The sequence below is a fragment of the Schistocerca nitens genome, chromosome 1 (genome assembly GCF_023898315.1).
Source record: "Schistocerca nitens isolate TAMUIC-IGC-003100 chromosome 1, iqSchNite1.1, whole genome shotgun sequence".
Lineage (NCBI taxonomy): Eukaryota > Metazoa > Arthropoda > Insecta > Orthoptera > Acrididae > Schistocerca > Schistocerca nitens.
The window spans coordinates 357,126,966-357,144,238 of NC_064614.1; positions in this window are offsets into that span (position 1 = coordinate 357,126,966).

Consider the following 17,273-nt stretch of genomic DNA (forward strand, 5'->3'; position numbering starts at 1 on the left):
GTCACTGCTGTCACTGTTTTCTCTCTCACTTGCACTGTCTCCTTTTGTCTTTTTTTTCCACTGCTGCTGTCTCCACCATACCACGGCAGCTCAAAAAATCTGGGAGTTCAACTTATTTGTTCCCTTATACCACGTGTTCGCCAGTCTGGAAGGGTCCAGACCCACAAGCAAATGTGTGGTGTCACTCATCTGTAGTTTTCATTTCTACTGTGTCCTTTCTCTTTTGTTCCCATTGCTTCCATCTGCATACATCTCTCCTTCTCTTTTACTGCCACTGTCTTTCACTGACCGTCAGTACCTTTTCTCTGGCTTCCACTGCTGTTGTCTTCATGCCTTTCTTTCTCTTTCACTGTCACTTCCTGTCTCTAACTATTACTGTCTGCTCTCTCTTTCTGTACCACTGGAACTGTCTCCTCTCTCTTCCATCTGTGTCTTCTCTCTTCCATTGTCACTGTCTCTCTGCTACTCTCCTTCGACACAAAAAGCGCGAACATGTTCGCATGCCAAAATTTTTGATGCGGAAGACAGAATGTGGATTGAGGCTTCTGGTTCCCAACTTTCCTGTCGGAGTCTTTGAAAGATGAACATACTTGCCTTTTTTGTGCTTTGACAGGAGCATTTTTCCTCTGGTTCCCTTCTTTTCCCTGCTACAGTAGGCTGTGCAACTTATATGAAACGAATTCTACAGTTCAGTAAAGTTTTGACAGTTTTTATATACTGCGATACATTTATATATTTCGACACAACTAAGCATGCATAATATAAGACTAATACAAAATCATTTGCTTTAATTTTATCTGGACAATTTGGTCGTCGATCACAATTCATCAGAAACTCTGGCTTATGAACTGTATTTTTTAGTTTTTGTTTGTAGAAACATTTTACTGAATTTGTAGTCTTTCCAGTTCTACATAATTTTTGGCAGTTTTCAATTCTCTTCAGTCATGTTAAGACTGTCACTGCCGTATCACTGTGGGCATATTTCTGTAGGCGTGACGTGCCAATTATGCAGAGACAGAGCGACATAAAGCTTTTTTTCTGAGAAAATGCTGCCTAAAATCAGTCTGGTGACCTCAGAACCCTTTCGATGACCCTGGAACTCTTTCCATGCGTCCACTGCGTCAGTTAAAACTACATTTACTCTCGGCTCTGAGCACTATGGGACTTAACATCTATGGTTATCAGTCCCCTAGAACTTAGAACTACTTAAACCTAACTAACCTAAGGACATCACACAACACCCAGTCATCACGAGGCAGAGAACTACATTTACGCCTCAGACAGGTTATTACGTGCATAAGTACGGTAACTGGACGTTGTTGTTGTTGTTGTGGTCTTCAGTCCTGAGACCGGTTTGATGCAGCTCTCCATGCTACTCTATCCTGTGCAAGCTTCTTCATCTCCCAGTACCTACTGCAACCTACATCCTTCTGAATCTGCTTAGTGTATTCATCTCTTGGTCTCCCTCTACGATTTTTACCCTCCACGCTGCCCTCCAATGCTAAATTTGTGATCCCTTGATGCCTCAAAACATGTCCTACCAAGCGATCCCTTCTTCTAGTCAAGTTGTGCCACAAACTTCTCTTCTCCCCAATCCTGTTCAATACTTCCTCATTAGTTACGTGATCTACCCATCTAATCTTAAGCATTCTCCTGTAGCACCACATTTCGAAAGCTTCTATTCTCTTCTCGTCCAAACTTTTTATCGTCCATGTTTCACTTCCATACATGGCTACACTCCATACAAATGCTTTCAGAAACGACTTCCTGACACTTAAATCTATAGTCGATGTTAACAAATTTCTCTTCTTCAGAAACGATTTCCTTGCCATTGCCAGTCTACATTTTATATCCTCTCTACTTCGACCATCATCAGTTATTTTACTCCCTAAATAGCAAAACTCCTTTCCTACTTCAAGTGTCTCATTTCCTAATCTAATCCCCTCAGCATCACCCGATTTAATTTGACTACATTCCATTATCCTCGTTTTGCTTCTGTTGATGTTCATCTTATATCCTCCTTTCAAGACACTGTCCATTCCGTTCAACTGCTCTGACAGAATTACAATGTCATCGGCGAACCTCAAAGTTTTTACTTCTTCTCCATGAATTTTAATACCTACTCCGAATTTTTCTTTTGTTTCCTTTACTGCTTGCTCGATATACAGATTGACCTTGGTAACGGGTAATAATATCGTAAAAAGCCTCAAGGTTCCCCGAGAACATCATATAGTAAAAATTTCGATTTATCATGAATAGGAATTATAAAAGTGGCCATCCCCATTATTAGTACTCTTCGAACCGAAAATCATGGTTCACCGATGTCTTCTCAGGAATCAGCAATGAATAAATGTTGCTTTTATAACCCGCCTAAGATCCAACATAGACCACACACAATGCAAGAGAACCGACCGATTTGCTCAATTTACCTGGGCTGGTGTAAGTGTGTACTTTTTAAGCTTTGACCCTGTACTGTAGGACACCTAGTGTATCCCAGGTCTTTCGATAGGTATACAAATGGTCGCTAGGCCGAGGGATTTACAAAATACTTTACCTCTTATCACTGTGATCAATAGAACCCGAGGTATGACCCTCTGAAAAATCGCATTTTCGTGCGCAACTTTGTGGAACGTATTGGTACCGTGCATCGTCGTGCATGGACCGATGAGTCGAGAGCTCCCCTTGAGCGAAATGTACAAATGCATATGTATTTCTCCTATTTTTCACTGTCGCCTGTTAGGCTCTGATCGGTCGCTTATTTTCATTTTTTCATCGGTTACCTCATTTTCTAATGATTTAAGCAAATTCCGTTAATAGTGTGTTCTATTAAATGATGATGCATTGGGCAGACCATTTCCAGGCTCGAGTTAGGAGCAGTAGGCCGCCTGGAGCGGACCTCACGCTGTTACAGATGCCAGGCAGGAGCGCCAGGTCCAAAGACACTAAAGCCGGATATTTTCCCCCAAAAGCCGGGCTATCTGTTTCAAATAGAAATACATTCAGTTTGTTATTTTTAATCATTTATTAATAATCAGGTACAGTCAGATTTATGCTAAATATAACTCTAGCATGCTTAAACTAAAAAGCAATCAGCAAACAGCCTTATAATATTGCAGTTATAACAGCAGACAGCTGCTCAGTCTTCTTAACTGCACAACATTCTTCCTAAGGTAACCTTATTTCAAAATAAACGTTCTTCAATATATATATAAAAAAATCGTCTATTCTCCTAGTATGGAATACAAAAAGATATTCAATAACTTTGGTTATTTCGATTACACTTATAAATAAATGACAGTAATCTGTAACTAAGTATTAATATTTCTGAACTAAACCCAAAGAACGTTATTATTGTTGGAAATTATTTTGTGCAATTATTGACAGAATAATTTTAAATTACACAACAAAAACATATTTATTCATTTGCAATTTATTGCGTTCGTTTATGAAAGAGAACACCCTTTAGATGTTTGCACTACGACCTGAATAACACAGTAATATTCTGCCAATTTCAGTAATTCCGTATAAAATTATTGATTATCGTGCAATTTGAAATAGGCTGTCCATTATCATGCGCCAAAAGCTTTTTAGAGGTAGAGTTGTCTCAATTTTTTGTTGTATAAATGTCGTGAAATTTTGCCTATGATCAAGGAAGTTGATGTCACCGAACTTCGTCTTTTTCTTGCTACTTGTTCTCAGATTAAAAATTCAGCTAATGTCATCCACAAAAAGTGTTTTAATTGGGTGTTAAACTCCCATGGCCAAGATTTTAAGCAGTCTTTGGTAGTTATGTACATATTACTCGCGTTTGCTCTAAATTCTTCCAATTGATTTTGATGTATATCTAGTAAGCAGTGCGTTCTGTATTTCACCTGTAAAAAACCAAACAAGAGCCCTGTAAAAAGCCAAAATGTCCGGTTAAAGTCGGACACCTGGCAACCCTAGTCTCGGGGAAACAGTTGCTTGTGAGATAACGTACAGCAAGGAGAAGCCTTTAAAAATATAGGCCCAGGGCTCTTCTGTTTGTAAATAAGAGTTAATTAAAATGCAACACCCGCTGACGGCGGGAACTATGGAGGGGGGGGGGGGGTGCGGGGGTGCGGGAGGTAAATTGTAGGAATGTCTGAGTAATAATTTGACATTTTTTGATTAAATTTTACACCGATGGTCATTAAAAATGCAACACCAGAAGAAGAGCAAATAACGAAATTTGACTTATTGTGTGTGTACAGCATAGTAAGAAGATTAAATAATTAAATTTGTAACACCGAAATTCGGTACACAGACCTGTCGCCTCAGAGAGAAACACTGGTTTCTAACCCGGTGGGGACAGAGTTCAACTGAGCTTAGACGGCACATATGGTTACGTCATTCTAAGCTGATTCAACTCTATGCCACAGTTCTTCAACTGCGGTGGCTGCCGAGTGTTGATGCACTGGTCGCTCGACAATCCGTCAACAGATGTTTCGAATATGTCTCTCTGCAGCCCGGAAACTTGACTCCAACAACCCATATTCTGTTTCCCCTCTAATCTCCAAACCTGTTATTCTGCCCCAACACATTCCACTAATACTACACGTACACTTTCCATATCCTCTCTCTATGCAGTTTTAATAGACTCTCATACAACTGAATCCGTGTGTACCCTTATCCCTCTTATTAGATATAACCTATTGCCTACTTTTTTCTGCATCCTTCTTCCTTACAACCAAGGCGTGACTTCCGTCCTAGATCCATTTTTTTCCTAGTATACAATCATACAAACCCCCACTTCACACCCATTTCCAAATACCAACTCTTCTGCTCCAGTGATGCCCCACACATTATACCTTCAGACGCACTCAAAATCTACTCTCACAAAGTATCTTCTCCTGGCAAATGTGCCTCCAGTTTTAGTGCAAGCGTTTCACTGCTGTTATCAGTATTTCCTTTGAATAATAGGTAGGTTGAATAATGATAATTTTAAAACTATTTGTATAAGTTTAGACGGTTGCAGTTCAAAACCTCATAGAGAGAGACAGAGAGAGAAAGTGGGGCATGGGAGAACGGCGGGGGATGGGGGGACGAGAATGAAAGTTTGAACCATATCCATTAATCATTGAATGATGAAGACTTACGTAGTATTGTTTATTTCCCGTTTAGTGTGAATCCAGTGAAACACCTTTGATGCTTCATTGGCAAAAGAGTTGTCCATGTGGTTCACTGGTTCCTGTTAAAAAACAATACTCATGTTAAAACTACGTACTTTCGCTTTTATGGTCTTCTCTATATCTAAAAATAATGCCAAAAAATGTTTTAACAAATTATTTGATTTCGCTTTCTTTTGAGAGCGGGGTCAGTTTCGCATTAGTGTTTATAGGCCGCTTTTCCTTTGGGTGCAGTAAGGGCAGCTTTGGCGACATCTGACGGTGCAACTTGCTCCATGTCTCAGCAAGCACTATTTCCCAACAATAATGCGGCGCTATTCACGTTCATTTACAGGACTGACATCAGTACGGGACAAGCGCTCGAGTTCATCCGTCAGCGTCAGAAAAATGTCGTTGGCGCGGAATGTGTGATCTTTGTACCACGCAGTATTCTGCACTAATATCGGTCGTTTCCACATTCACATCCGGGTGCAGCCCATTCGTCATACAGGGAGCGTGTCACACCTATGATGCCAGCTACGCACCATGTTTTCGGCATTGATCTCACTGCATGTCTTGCAGTCACGCTCATTTGATATGTTCTCCATCTTCTATGATACTGTCCTATTCGAAAAACAATCGACGTGTTGTTCCATACTAGCATAGCGTAGCGTAGCGATACCATTAATAATGCAATGGTGGAATAGTCACCCCATTGAATTTGATATCCTGTCAACTAGCGAGCCATTTTTTATTATAGAATAATCAGTTGCTCTTGCATGAAGAACAAGGGAAACGAAAGAAGAATTTGATTTTACGCCCTGTCACTGATGACGCCGATAGCGACGGAAAACATGCTATGATTGGAGAAGAACGGGAAATGAGTTCGGCTGTGACGATTTCAAAGAAATAATTTGGGGACACATAAAATCTAAACAGTATGACCTTAACCACATGGCCACCTCACCCGGCTCTCACTTCCGATGGATGTCGTTGCGTCCTCACGCAAGAAAAGCTTCTCTGCACACATCCACTTGGATTTCGAAAGCATAATTTTGGGAGCAGAGCTCACTCTGTTCTCTTCACATATGATGTTTGAAAATTTTAGAAAGGCGAACAAATAGATTCCTAGATTTCCCAGTACATTACAACAGCAACAGCACAACTCTTGCACTTCAAGACGAAAAAACGATCATAAGGAATATATATGAGTACATGGTTTCACGGCAATATGTGCTGATAAAATTCTCTCGAGCTTCCAAAAGCGACAAGTGGTTTAAGATATATAAGATTTTTTCTAGAAGGTGTGATTTCTTTGAAGTATATTTAACATTAACTCAGTACCTTACCCCGATGCATAAGAACTCATCACAGGTGAAGTTAATATTGTGCGTGTATCGAGAAAGGTGACTGGATTAGTCTATCTCTCAAGAACAACTATGTGAAGCACTTAACACGAAGCACTTAACACGAAGCACTTGCTTTAGGGAGAAGTGGAGTTCAAATCTCTGTAAAGTGATCCACATTGTTTTGCGATGTTTCGGTACATCACTTCCGGCGAATGCTATGAAGTTTTCTCCACGAAGAGCACGCCGAGTTGTTTCCTCCATCTTTGTCCAACTGACCAACTAAGCTAGTAGATTGTCGTCAAAGGCATCGATATAACAGGACATCGAACTGTAACTTACGTGTCTACTCCTGTCACTTAGTTCATTAACTCGTGGAAAAAAAAAAAAGCTTATCAGGGAATGCGAGCAGCACTTATTGATTGCTCGCTGACGATGTTGTTGCCTGTAAGAAAGAATAAAGAGTGCACGCAGAACGATATTTACGTTTTTTTCCATCATTGGTATCTATACGTGTCACTCATGACCTGTTGCAACTTTTCTAATAACAGACGCTCTCTCGATATCTTGAGTGTGAACTGGTTGGTTGATTCAGGGGAGGGACCAAACAGCGAGGTTACCGGTACCATAGGATCATTGAAGGAAGTCGGGTACCACCGGATCATTGAAGGAAGTCGGCCGTGCCTATTCAAAGGAACCATCCTAGCATTTGCCTGAAGCGATTTAGGGACGTCACGGAAAACCTAAACCAGGATGGCAGGGCCCGGGTTTTGAACCGTCGTCCTCCCGAATTCGAGACCAGTGTGCTAGCCACTGAGCCACCTCGCTCGGTCAAGTGTTTTGAGTGTAGCTGTTTCATATAGGCGAGAGTGAAGAGAGTATGTGGAGCGTAGTGTATTTGTGTTGTTGATTATGATTACAGAGGAGGGAGAAGATGAAACCCGGTGCCGGTACATCGCCTGTCCTTCAAACAGCGAGCACCAAAGGGGCCGCCGAACCTTACGTCCCATCTCACGTATGGATCACCGTCAACAATGCAGTCTCCACCGAACGTTGCGCAGTGATTTAGAAATGAATCCAGGACGTTGCATTAAAGACTGGCGATCAGAAAGTGTACGTTATCACCTCTTCTCCCCTCTCCGACCAAATATTGGCGACACAAATTTCTTCGAGCTTTATTTGAACTGTCTACAGTCGACATGATGGCCTCCTTCTTCTGGGATCAGTGGCGTGGCATTTTCATTGATTTTTGGAACCTGGCTCCACAATTAACCGGGACCGTTACTGCTTATCATTGGAAAAGCTGCGACGTGCCATCAAGACCCACTGACCACAGCTTCAGGGTCATCCCATCAGACTACATCATGACAGTGCCAATCCCCATACAGCCCTTATGACGCAGGAGAAAATCAGGAAAATACGTTGGAAAATTGTTCCTCATCCTCCCTACAGTCCGGACTTGGCTCCGTCTGATTTTTTACTTCTTTGGTCGTCTGAAGGCCCACCTGCGCGGCAAAACATTTGATAGTGAGAAAGACGTTATTTCCTTCGTCAAGCGATGGTGTACATATCAGTCCCCAGAATTTTACCAAAGTGCATTCACATAATGGAAAGAGCGTTGGGCCAGATGCGTCACAGCTAATGGAGGCTACATTGAGTAGGCTCAATGTGTAACTAAATGTTCCAAGTGTGTTCACAAAAAATTTCATTCTGCTCCTGCAAAAAATAAAAAAAAAATAGAGACGAATGTGCAAAACGTTTTGAATGCCCTTTGTACTTTTAGAAAAGACTTCCTGACACTAAAGTCTATACTCGATTGTAACAAATTTCTCTTCTTCAGAAGCGCTTTTCTTGCCTTTGTAAGTCTACATTGTATACCCTCTCTACTTCGACCATCATCAGATTTTTTGCCCCCCAAATAGCAAAACTCATCTACTTTAAGTGTCTCATTTCCTAATCTAATTCCCTCAGCATCACCTGATTTAATTCGGCTGCATTCCATTATGCTCGTTTTGCTTTTGTTGATGTTCATCTTATATCCGCCTTTCAAGACACTGTCCATTCCGTTCAGCTGCTCTTCCAGGTCCTTTGCTCTCTCTGACGGAGTTACAATGTCTTCGGCAAACCTCAAAGTTTTTATTTCTTCTCCATGGATTTCAATTCCTATTCCAAATTTTTCTTGTTTCCTTTACTGCTTGATCAATATACAGATTGAATAACATCGGGAATAGGCTAGAACCCTGTACCACTCTCTCTCAACCACTGCTTCCCTTACGTGCCCCTCAATTCTTACAACTGCCGTCTGGTTTCTGTACAAATTTTAAATAGCCTTTCGATCCCTGTATTTTACCCTGCCACCTTCAGAATTTGAAGAGAGTATTCCTGCCAACGTTGTCAAAGGCCTTCTCTAAATCTACAAATGCTAGAAACGTAGGTTTGCCTTTCCTTAACACGTCTTTTAAGATAAGTCGTAGGGTCAGTATTGCCTTCTTCCCCGAGGTCGGCTTCTACCAGTTTTTCCATTCGTCTGTAACGAATTCGTGTCAGTATTTTGCTACCGTAACTTATTAAACTGATAATTCGGCAATTTTCACACCTGTCAACACCTGCTTTCTTTGGGATTGGAATTATTATATTCTTCTTTAAGTCTGAGCGTATTTCTCCTGCCTCATACATCTCACTCACCAAATGGAAGAGTTTTGTTATGGCTCGCTCTCCCAAGGCTGTCAGTAGCTATAATGGAATGTAGTCTAGTCCCGAGGCCTTGTTTTGACTTAGTTGTTTCAGTATCATTTCTCCCATTTCATCGTCATCTACGTCCTCTTCCATTTCCATAATACTGCCTTCAAGTACATCGCTATTGTATAGATCCTGTGTATACTCCTTCCACCTTTCTGCTTTCCCTTCTTTGCTTAAGGCTAGGTTTCCCTCTGAGGTCTTGATATTCATACAGGTGGTTCTCTTTTCCCCAAAAGTCTCTTTAATTTTCCTGTAGGCAGTGTCTGTCTTACCCCTAGTGATATACATTTTTACAACTTTACATTTGTCCTCTAGTCATCTCTGCTTAGCCATTTTGCACTTCCTGTCTATTTCATTTTTGATACGTTTGTATTCCTTTGCGCCTGCTTCATTTACTGCATTTTTATGTTTTATCCTTTCATTAATTAAGTATAATATGTCTCCCGTTACCCAAGAATTTCTACTGGCCCACATCTTTTTACCTACTTGATCCTCTGCTACCTTCACTATTTCACCTCTCAAAGCCACCCATTCTTCTTCTACTGTATTTCTTTCTCCCGTTCTTGTCATTCCTTTCCTAATGCTCTCTCTCAAATTCTCTACAACGTCTGGTTCTTTCAGTTATTCCAAGTCCCATCTCCTTAAATTCCTACCTTTTTTCAGTTTCTTCAGTTTTAATCTACAGTTCTTAACCAAAAAATTGTGGTCAGAGTCCATATCTGCCCCTGGAAATGTCTTACAGTTTAAAACATGGTTCCTAAATCTCTGTTTTACCATTATACTGTATAATCTGTCTGAAACCTTCCAGTGTCTCCAGGCCTCTTCCACGTATACAACCCTCTTTCATGATTCTTAAACCAAGTGTTATGATCTGTGTAGAATTCTACCAGACGGCTTCCTCTTTCATTTCTTACCCCCAGTCCATATTCACCTACTGCGTTTCCTTCTCTTCCTTTTCCTACTACTGAATTCCAGTCCTCTATGACTATTAAATTTTCGTCTCCCTTAACTATATGAATAATTTGCTTTAAAGCATCATACATTTCTTCAATCTCTTCATCTGCGGAGCTAGTTGGCATGTAAACTTGTGCTACTGTGGTAGGTGTGGGCTGTCTTGTCTACAATAATGCATTCACTATGCTATTCGTAGCAGCTTATCCGTTTTCCTATTTTTTTTATTCATTAGTCAACCTACTCCTGCTTTACCCGTATTTGATTCTGTATTTATAGTCCTGTATTCACCTGACCAGAAGTCGTGTTCCTCCTGCCACCTAACTTCAGTAATTCCAACTATATCTAACTTTAACGTATCCATTTCCCTTTTCAATGTCTTAAATTTCTGCCCGATTAAGGGATCTGACATTCCACGCTCCGATCCGTAGAACGCCAGTTTTGTTTCTCCTGATAATGACGTTCTCCTGAACAGTCCCCGCCCGGAGATGCGAATGGGAGACCATTTTATCTCAGGAATATTTTACCCAAGAGGCAGCCATCATCATTCAACCGCACAGTAAAGGTGCATGCGCTCAGGAAAAACTACGGCTGTAGTTTCCCCTTGCTTTCAGCCGTTCGCAGTACGAGCACAGCAACTCTGTTTTGTTTGATGTTACAAGGCCACATCAGTCAATCATCCAGACTATTGCCCCTGCAACTACTGAAAAGGCTTAATGCATCCCCAAAGAAAAAAGTCCAGAGGATTTAAATCAGGAGACCTAGTAGGCCAAGTAACTGTTCCTCCTCGACCAATCCCTTTGGTATGATACCTTCTGTTCAGTACACGACGTGCACACAAGGCATTATGTGCTGGACATCCATCGTGTTGATACCACATAAGCATTCTGGTTCTTAGCGGCACTTCAGAAGAGGAAGAATTCGTCTGAGGAAGTTGGCATACACTGTGCCCTTTAGACTACAATTGATGAAATAAGGGCCAATAACTGCAGTACCAAGCATCCCACAACAGAGTTAACTCTCCATTGACGCTGATGTTCCACCTGTTTGAGCCATCGAGGGTTGTCGCTGGATCAATAATGCATGTTCCACGTATTTACCTGTTCTTCGTTTGAGAAGGAACATTAATCGGTAAATAGAACATTGGAGAAGAAGTTCGGGTTGGCAAGGATTTGCTGCTGTGACTACTGACAGAACTGTACACGAACCTGGAAATCATTCCCAAGCAATTCGTGATTTAGGTGTACATGGTAAGGATGGAACCGGTGACGTGTAAGAATACGACGTACGCTGGTTTTAGGAACGCCAATGTCGTGTTCAATCTGTCGTATGGTCTCACGTGGATTCATAAGCGAAAACAGTATCTTCGGCAGCTTCGTCTGTGCGAGTGCTACGACGATTGCGTTGTCGCAGGTTGAAACTTCCCGTTTCCTGAAGCGTCGCAACAAAACGAGGAAACATCCGTCGGAAAGGTGGATTCTTGTCAGGATATGGGTATCTGTACAGTTCCGCTGCCTGCGTAGCATTTCGCCTCCTTTCAACAAGAACAATAAAAGAAACGTTGTGCCGATGCAGTTTGTAGGAAGGACAGCCTTTACTGTATGCCTACTCCAGACAACAGTATTTAAAAAGACTAAACTACTGTACTAAAGGTACCTGTACATCAGAAAACAGTATTGGAATTATTATTCTGCTAACTTACATCTCGCATAGATGAGTAGCATTTCTACCTTCTCTTCGTTGGTGTAGATTCTGCTCTCACAACTCTTCAACGACGATGGTTGACGGAATGACGGGTGTGCATTCTACTTATGTTTACATTTGTCCTCTGTCAACGTCAGTAGGTGGATGTGGTCCATTACCCCGAGTACCTGCACTAAGCGCTGGGGCCGGCCGGGGTGGCCGAGCGGGTCTAGTTGCTGCAGTCTGGAACTGCGAGACCGCTACGGTCGCAGGTTCGAATCCTGCCTCGGGCATGGATGTGTGTGATGTCCTTAGGTTAGTTAGGTTTAAGTAGTTCTAAGTTCTAGGGGACTGATGACCTCAGAAGTTGAGTCCCATAGTGCGCAGAGCCATTTGAACCATTTTTAAGCGCTGGGAGCGTCAACGTAAATGTTGTGTTATGTAACTAATAACGTTGTGTTTCAGTGGATGGTACACTGTGATACATTTTTGAATAGGTCTTTAGGAGAGGAAATGAATTACCGAATAAAAAAATACAGGGTGCCATTTGAAAAAGTCATATTGCTGTTCATATCTTTGCAAAAAACAAAGCTACAACGAAGACAATCATGCTGATGGTTTCCCCCTGACGGCTAAAGAACATTTGCTTGAAACATTTTGTAATTTGCATCAGGACAAACAGTTATTTAAGGTGGTCAAGATAAATGGGACACCCTGTATATAGGATGACCAGAAACAGTCTGAAAATATTATTTAAATTGAAGGTGGAAGGGGAAGAATGAAAAGTGAGGGACATAATAATACCAGATGTATCGAGATTTTATGCGGAATCAACGGCGACGAGTGACAGCGTGTGCCGGATCGGGACTCGAACGCGGGATCTCCTGCTTACTAGGCAGTTGAGTGATCCACTGCGCCATCCGGACAGTGTGTTTTTTCGCAAATGCGTGGACTGCCTTAGTACGCTCCCCGGCCGACCCACACTCCCTCCTAGCGCCACCTATCCACAGTCTCAGTCCATGTCCTCCACGCTCGCTAGTTTAAGCTTCTCGCCCGACGTCGAACGTCGTTGTGCATCCCCACTGAAGGTTTTTTGCTCATTGCCGATCGAAGCGAATCGATTATATGAATGCGTTGGTGTCAGTTCTTTCAGATACTTTTGAAAGAACGGACATCACGTATTCATTTAACAGTCTGAAAGCCTGTAAGGGTGTTACAAGCTTTTCAGACTTCTTCTGGCCACCCTGTATACTACTCATTTAATGACTGCAACAGTTTAATGGGAGAAACCTGAATACATATAATGGTATTACTCATTTCAAGACTGCAACAGTCATAGGGAAATCTGAACTAATCCTGAGTGCCGATAATCTCTATTCACGTACACCACTCGCAAATCGAACAGTAAGAGGGGTATGGTTGTGGCATGTGGTGTACAAGGTAATTCTGTAAGCGAATGAGGGAGCCCTGTAATGGAAGCTCTAGTTACTCTCGTGGATACATGCATTTTACAGTGTCGTGCGGAGAGCAAACTATGTGCTCTGCAATGTACTCGAATAATTCTGTAACCATTTTGGGCCTCTTTTGCAGTCATGGATGTATCCAGGTTCACGTCCGGGCTAGTGCATTAATTTTTTCTTAATCAAGAGCCACAAGATCTTACTTCACCTGAATCCTGAATGGCATCATTCTGCATAAGTGACTGGATGGATCAGTGCTCTGTCACGTGAAAAACTAGTGTTTTTGTATCAGACAAACGATATATGCTGCTAGAGAAGATAAAACAAAATGGCGCAGCCCAACGATAAAGTGGAGTGTCGTGTTGTACGAGGGTCACTCCAAAAGAAATGCACACTATTTTTTTTTTAAATCCATCTTTTATTCTACATGTTTGAAAGTTTTACAGTGTGTAGATACATCCTTTAGGAACAATATTTTCATTTCTCCACTTAATTTCCATCCCTCTCAACTGCCGTACGCCATCTTGGAACCAGCGCCTGTATACTCGCACGGTAAAAATCTGGACCAACCTGTTGGAGCCACTGTTTGGCAGCGTGCACAAGGGAGTCATTATCATCAAACCTTGTTCCGCAAAGAGAGTCTTTCAGTTTCCCAAAGAGATGATAGTCACATGGAGCCAGGTCAGGACTGTAAGTCGGGTGTTTCAGTGTTGTTCATCCGAGATTTGTTATCGCTTCCATGGTTTTTTGAGGGACATATAGCCGCGCACTGTCATGCAACAGCGAAACATCCTGCTTCTGCCGATGTGGTCGAACACGACTCAGTCGAGCGTGAAGTTTCTTCAGTGTCATCATTTATGCATCAGAATTTATGGTTGTTCCACTTGGCATGATGTCCACAAGCAAGAGTCCTCCGGAATCGAAAAACACCGTAGCCATAACTTTTCCAGCAAAAGGTTTGGTTTTGAATTTTTTTTTCCTTGGGTGAATTTGCATGATGCCACTCCATTGATTGCCTCATCGTCTCTGGTAAAAAATGATGGAGCCATGTTTCATCACCTGTCACAATTCTTCCAAGAAATTCATCTCCACCATTCTCGTACTGTTCCAAAAGTTCGCTGCATACCGTTTTTCTTGTTTCTTTGTGAGCCACTGTCAACATCCTGGGAACCCACCTGGCACAAACCTTTTTTAACGCCAACACTTTCAGTATTCTGCAAACACTTCCTTCCCCTGTCGCAACGTAGCGTGACAATTCGTTCACTGTGATGCGTCTGTCAGCAGTCATCAATTAGTTAACTCTCTGCGCATTGTCTGGAGTGTGTGCAGTACGAGGCCTGCCGCTGCGAGGACAATCGTCAATATTGCCGTGCCCGCTTTCATCACGTAACCCGCTTGCCCACCGACTAACTGTACTGCGATCGACGACAGCATCTCCATACACCTTTTTCAACCTCTTGTGGATGTTTCCCACTGTCTCGTTTTCACAGCACAGGAATTCTATGACAGCACTTTGCTTCTGACGAACGTCAAGTGTAGCAGCCATCTTGAAGACATGCTGGGAACAGGTTGAACTAAGTTTGAAAACAAGCGGGAAGGATATATCTACACACTGTAAAACTTTCACACATGCAGAATGAAAACTGTATTTTTACAAAAATAGTGTGCATTTCTTTTGGAGTGACCCTCGTAGTTTCTGCGTTGGAAACGAAAAACGCAGCCACAATCTGTGCTGAGTTATTATAAATGTGTGGAAACAATACACCATCATATGACACATCGGTTAGGCGGCGCAGGGGTTTCATTGTGGTCAGACAAATCTGAATGACAATAAACGAAGAGGCAGACCGTGGTCTATAAAGAAACTGGAGAAGTGGACATAAGTGGAGACCCTGGTGCTCAGAGACTGGCATATCACAATGGAGACGATAGCAGAAAAAGTGAAAACCAATTATGATACATTGATTTTCAAGAGCTTACAAGACATTCTGAACAAGATAGAGTTCAGTGTCCATAGGGCTCCGTGACTGTCAACCGTTTGAAGGTTGCCAGAACGAGGCAGAAGTGGAAATGTTTCAGCTATGTCAGGCCAGTCCAGACGACCTCTTTTGCCGCCTTTTCACCATGGACATGTGCTGGATGAATCAGTGTGACAGCGAGAGAAAGGAACAAAGCAAGCAGTGGAAACATACAGATTCACCTCCACCGAGAAGGTGAAAACTCAATCATCATCGGGCAAGGTGATGCTGAGCGTTTTTTGTGACTGAAGTGCTGTGGTTCTAACAGATTATGCTCTAAAGGACAGACCATCAAAAGAGCTTACTAGCAAAGTCTCTTGACGAGGTCATGGAAGGCTGTCAAAACGAAGTGAGCAGGAAGCTTCCCAACAGCTTCATAACAACATGCAATGTCATTCTGCTCAGGGCACATCCACACACACTGCTTGTTTGGACTATCAAATTTTACCTCACTGCCGTATTCTCCTAACATGGCGTTCAGTGACTTCTCTACCTTTCCTCTTATCAAGAAACTATTGCATGGCAGGCATCTCCAGAATGACAACGAGTTGATTTTCGAGTTTGAACGTACCCTCAACAGCCAAAATAAACACTTCTACAGCCAACGTCCCCACTAAGTCATTCATCATTGGGAGATGGTTCAAATGGCTCTGAGCACTATGGGACTCAACTGCTGAGGTCATTAGTCCCCTAGAACTTAGAACTAGTTAAACCTAACTAACCTAAGGACATCACAAACATCCATGCCCGAGGCAGGATTCGAACCTGCGACCGTAGCGGTCACGCGGTTCCAGACTGCAGCGCCTTTAACCGCACGGCCACTTCGGCCGGCCATCATTGGGAGAAATCTGTCACGTTGAAGGGTGAATGTGTAGAGAAGGGCTGACACCACCACCGACTTTATGGATGCAGCCTGAATTTTCCGAAGTGGCTGTTAAGATTGCGTGCCTACCCCGTCGTAAAATCGATAAGTGTACAGTGTTGTTATGCCCCATAACAGAAAAGAGGGAGGAATAGTTTTTCGCAAGTTCACACTAGCACAGCCACAGACATCAGGTAGAGATGGTGACATAGCTACGCAGCAGAAAGAAACAATCAGCACTGTAAATCAGTCACGTATGTAAGCACATGTTCCTACATCGGCACCAATCGCCAAGTGCAAGTTACACATTCAGTAAAATTTCAGCTGAGAGAGAGGGATGGAGACATTAGATCTTGCGATGTAAGGCAACAAGCATTACCTCAGACACAATAACACATTTCAGGGACATGATAGTGCAGTTAAGAACCTGTAACAAATTGTTAAGCAGACTCAGCAAAATGAGGACTGCTGACAACTGGTAAAGAAGCAAGTCACATTCAGTCATAACAAATAGAACCTCAAGTTATTACCTCACACTAGTTTCCATAAATATCCCGGTTCTCCAGCTCTGAATTCAGGTGGTCATTAGGATTGAAGGCTTTCGTACTGATGGCACTCAATTCATTGATTATAATGATATAGTGACATCATGTGTTAGATGCTCCAGCACTCATGCTGCTTGCCATTCCCGAGAACATCCGAATACCCAAGACCTGCTACTCATGGGACTTCATACTGGTCGCTGCCTACCACATCACTGATGTGGACACTGAGGAACTTCCAACACCAGCACATCTCATGGTGCTTATCGCACTAACATTGTCACTGCTAGGTGAGAGGACTATCCAACGTCTGTGTCCCAGATCATTGCTGCAGGCACTTTTGGATAGGGTCTTCCTCTCTGGTGGTGCCATGATCATTCAACTTCATGACTTCTGACAGCATGATGCATTCTGATGGGTCATTGTGGGTGATCGACATCTTCCAGAGCAGTATTGAGGACTCTCTAAGGGGTGTGGGCAAACTCTCATGATATGGCTTTGCCTGCAGCCTGCAAGACTTGAGCCAAATTCCTGGAGGAATGGCCC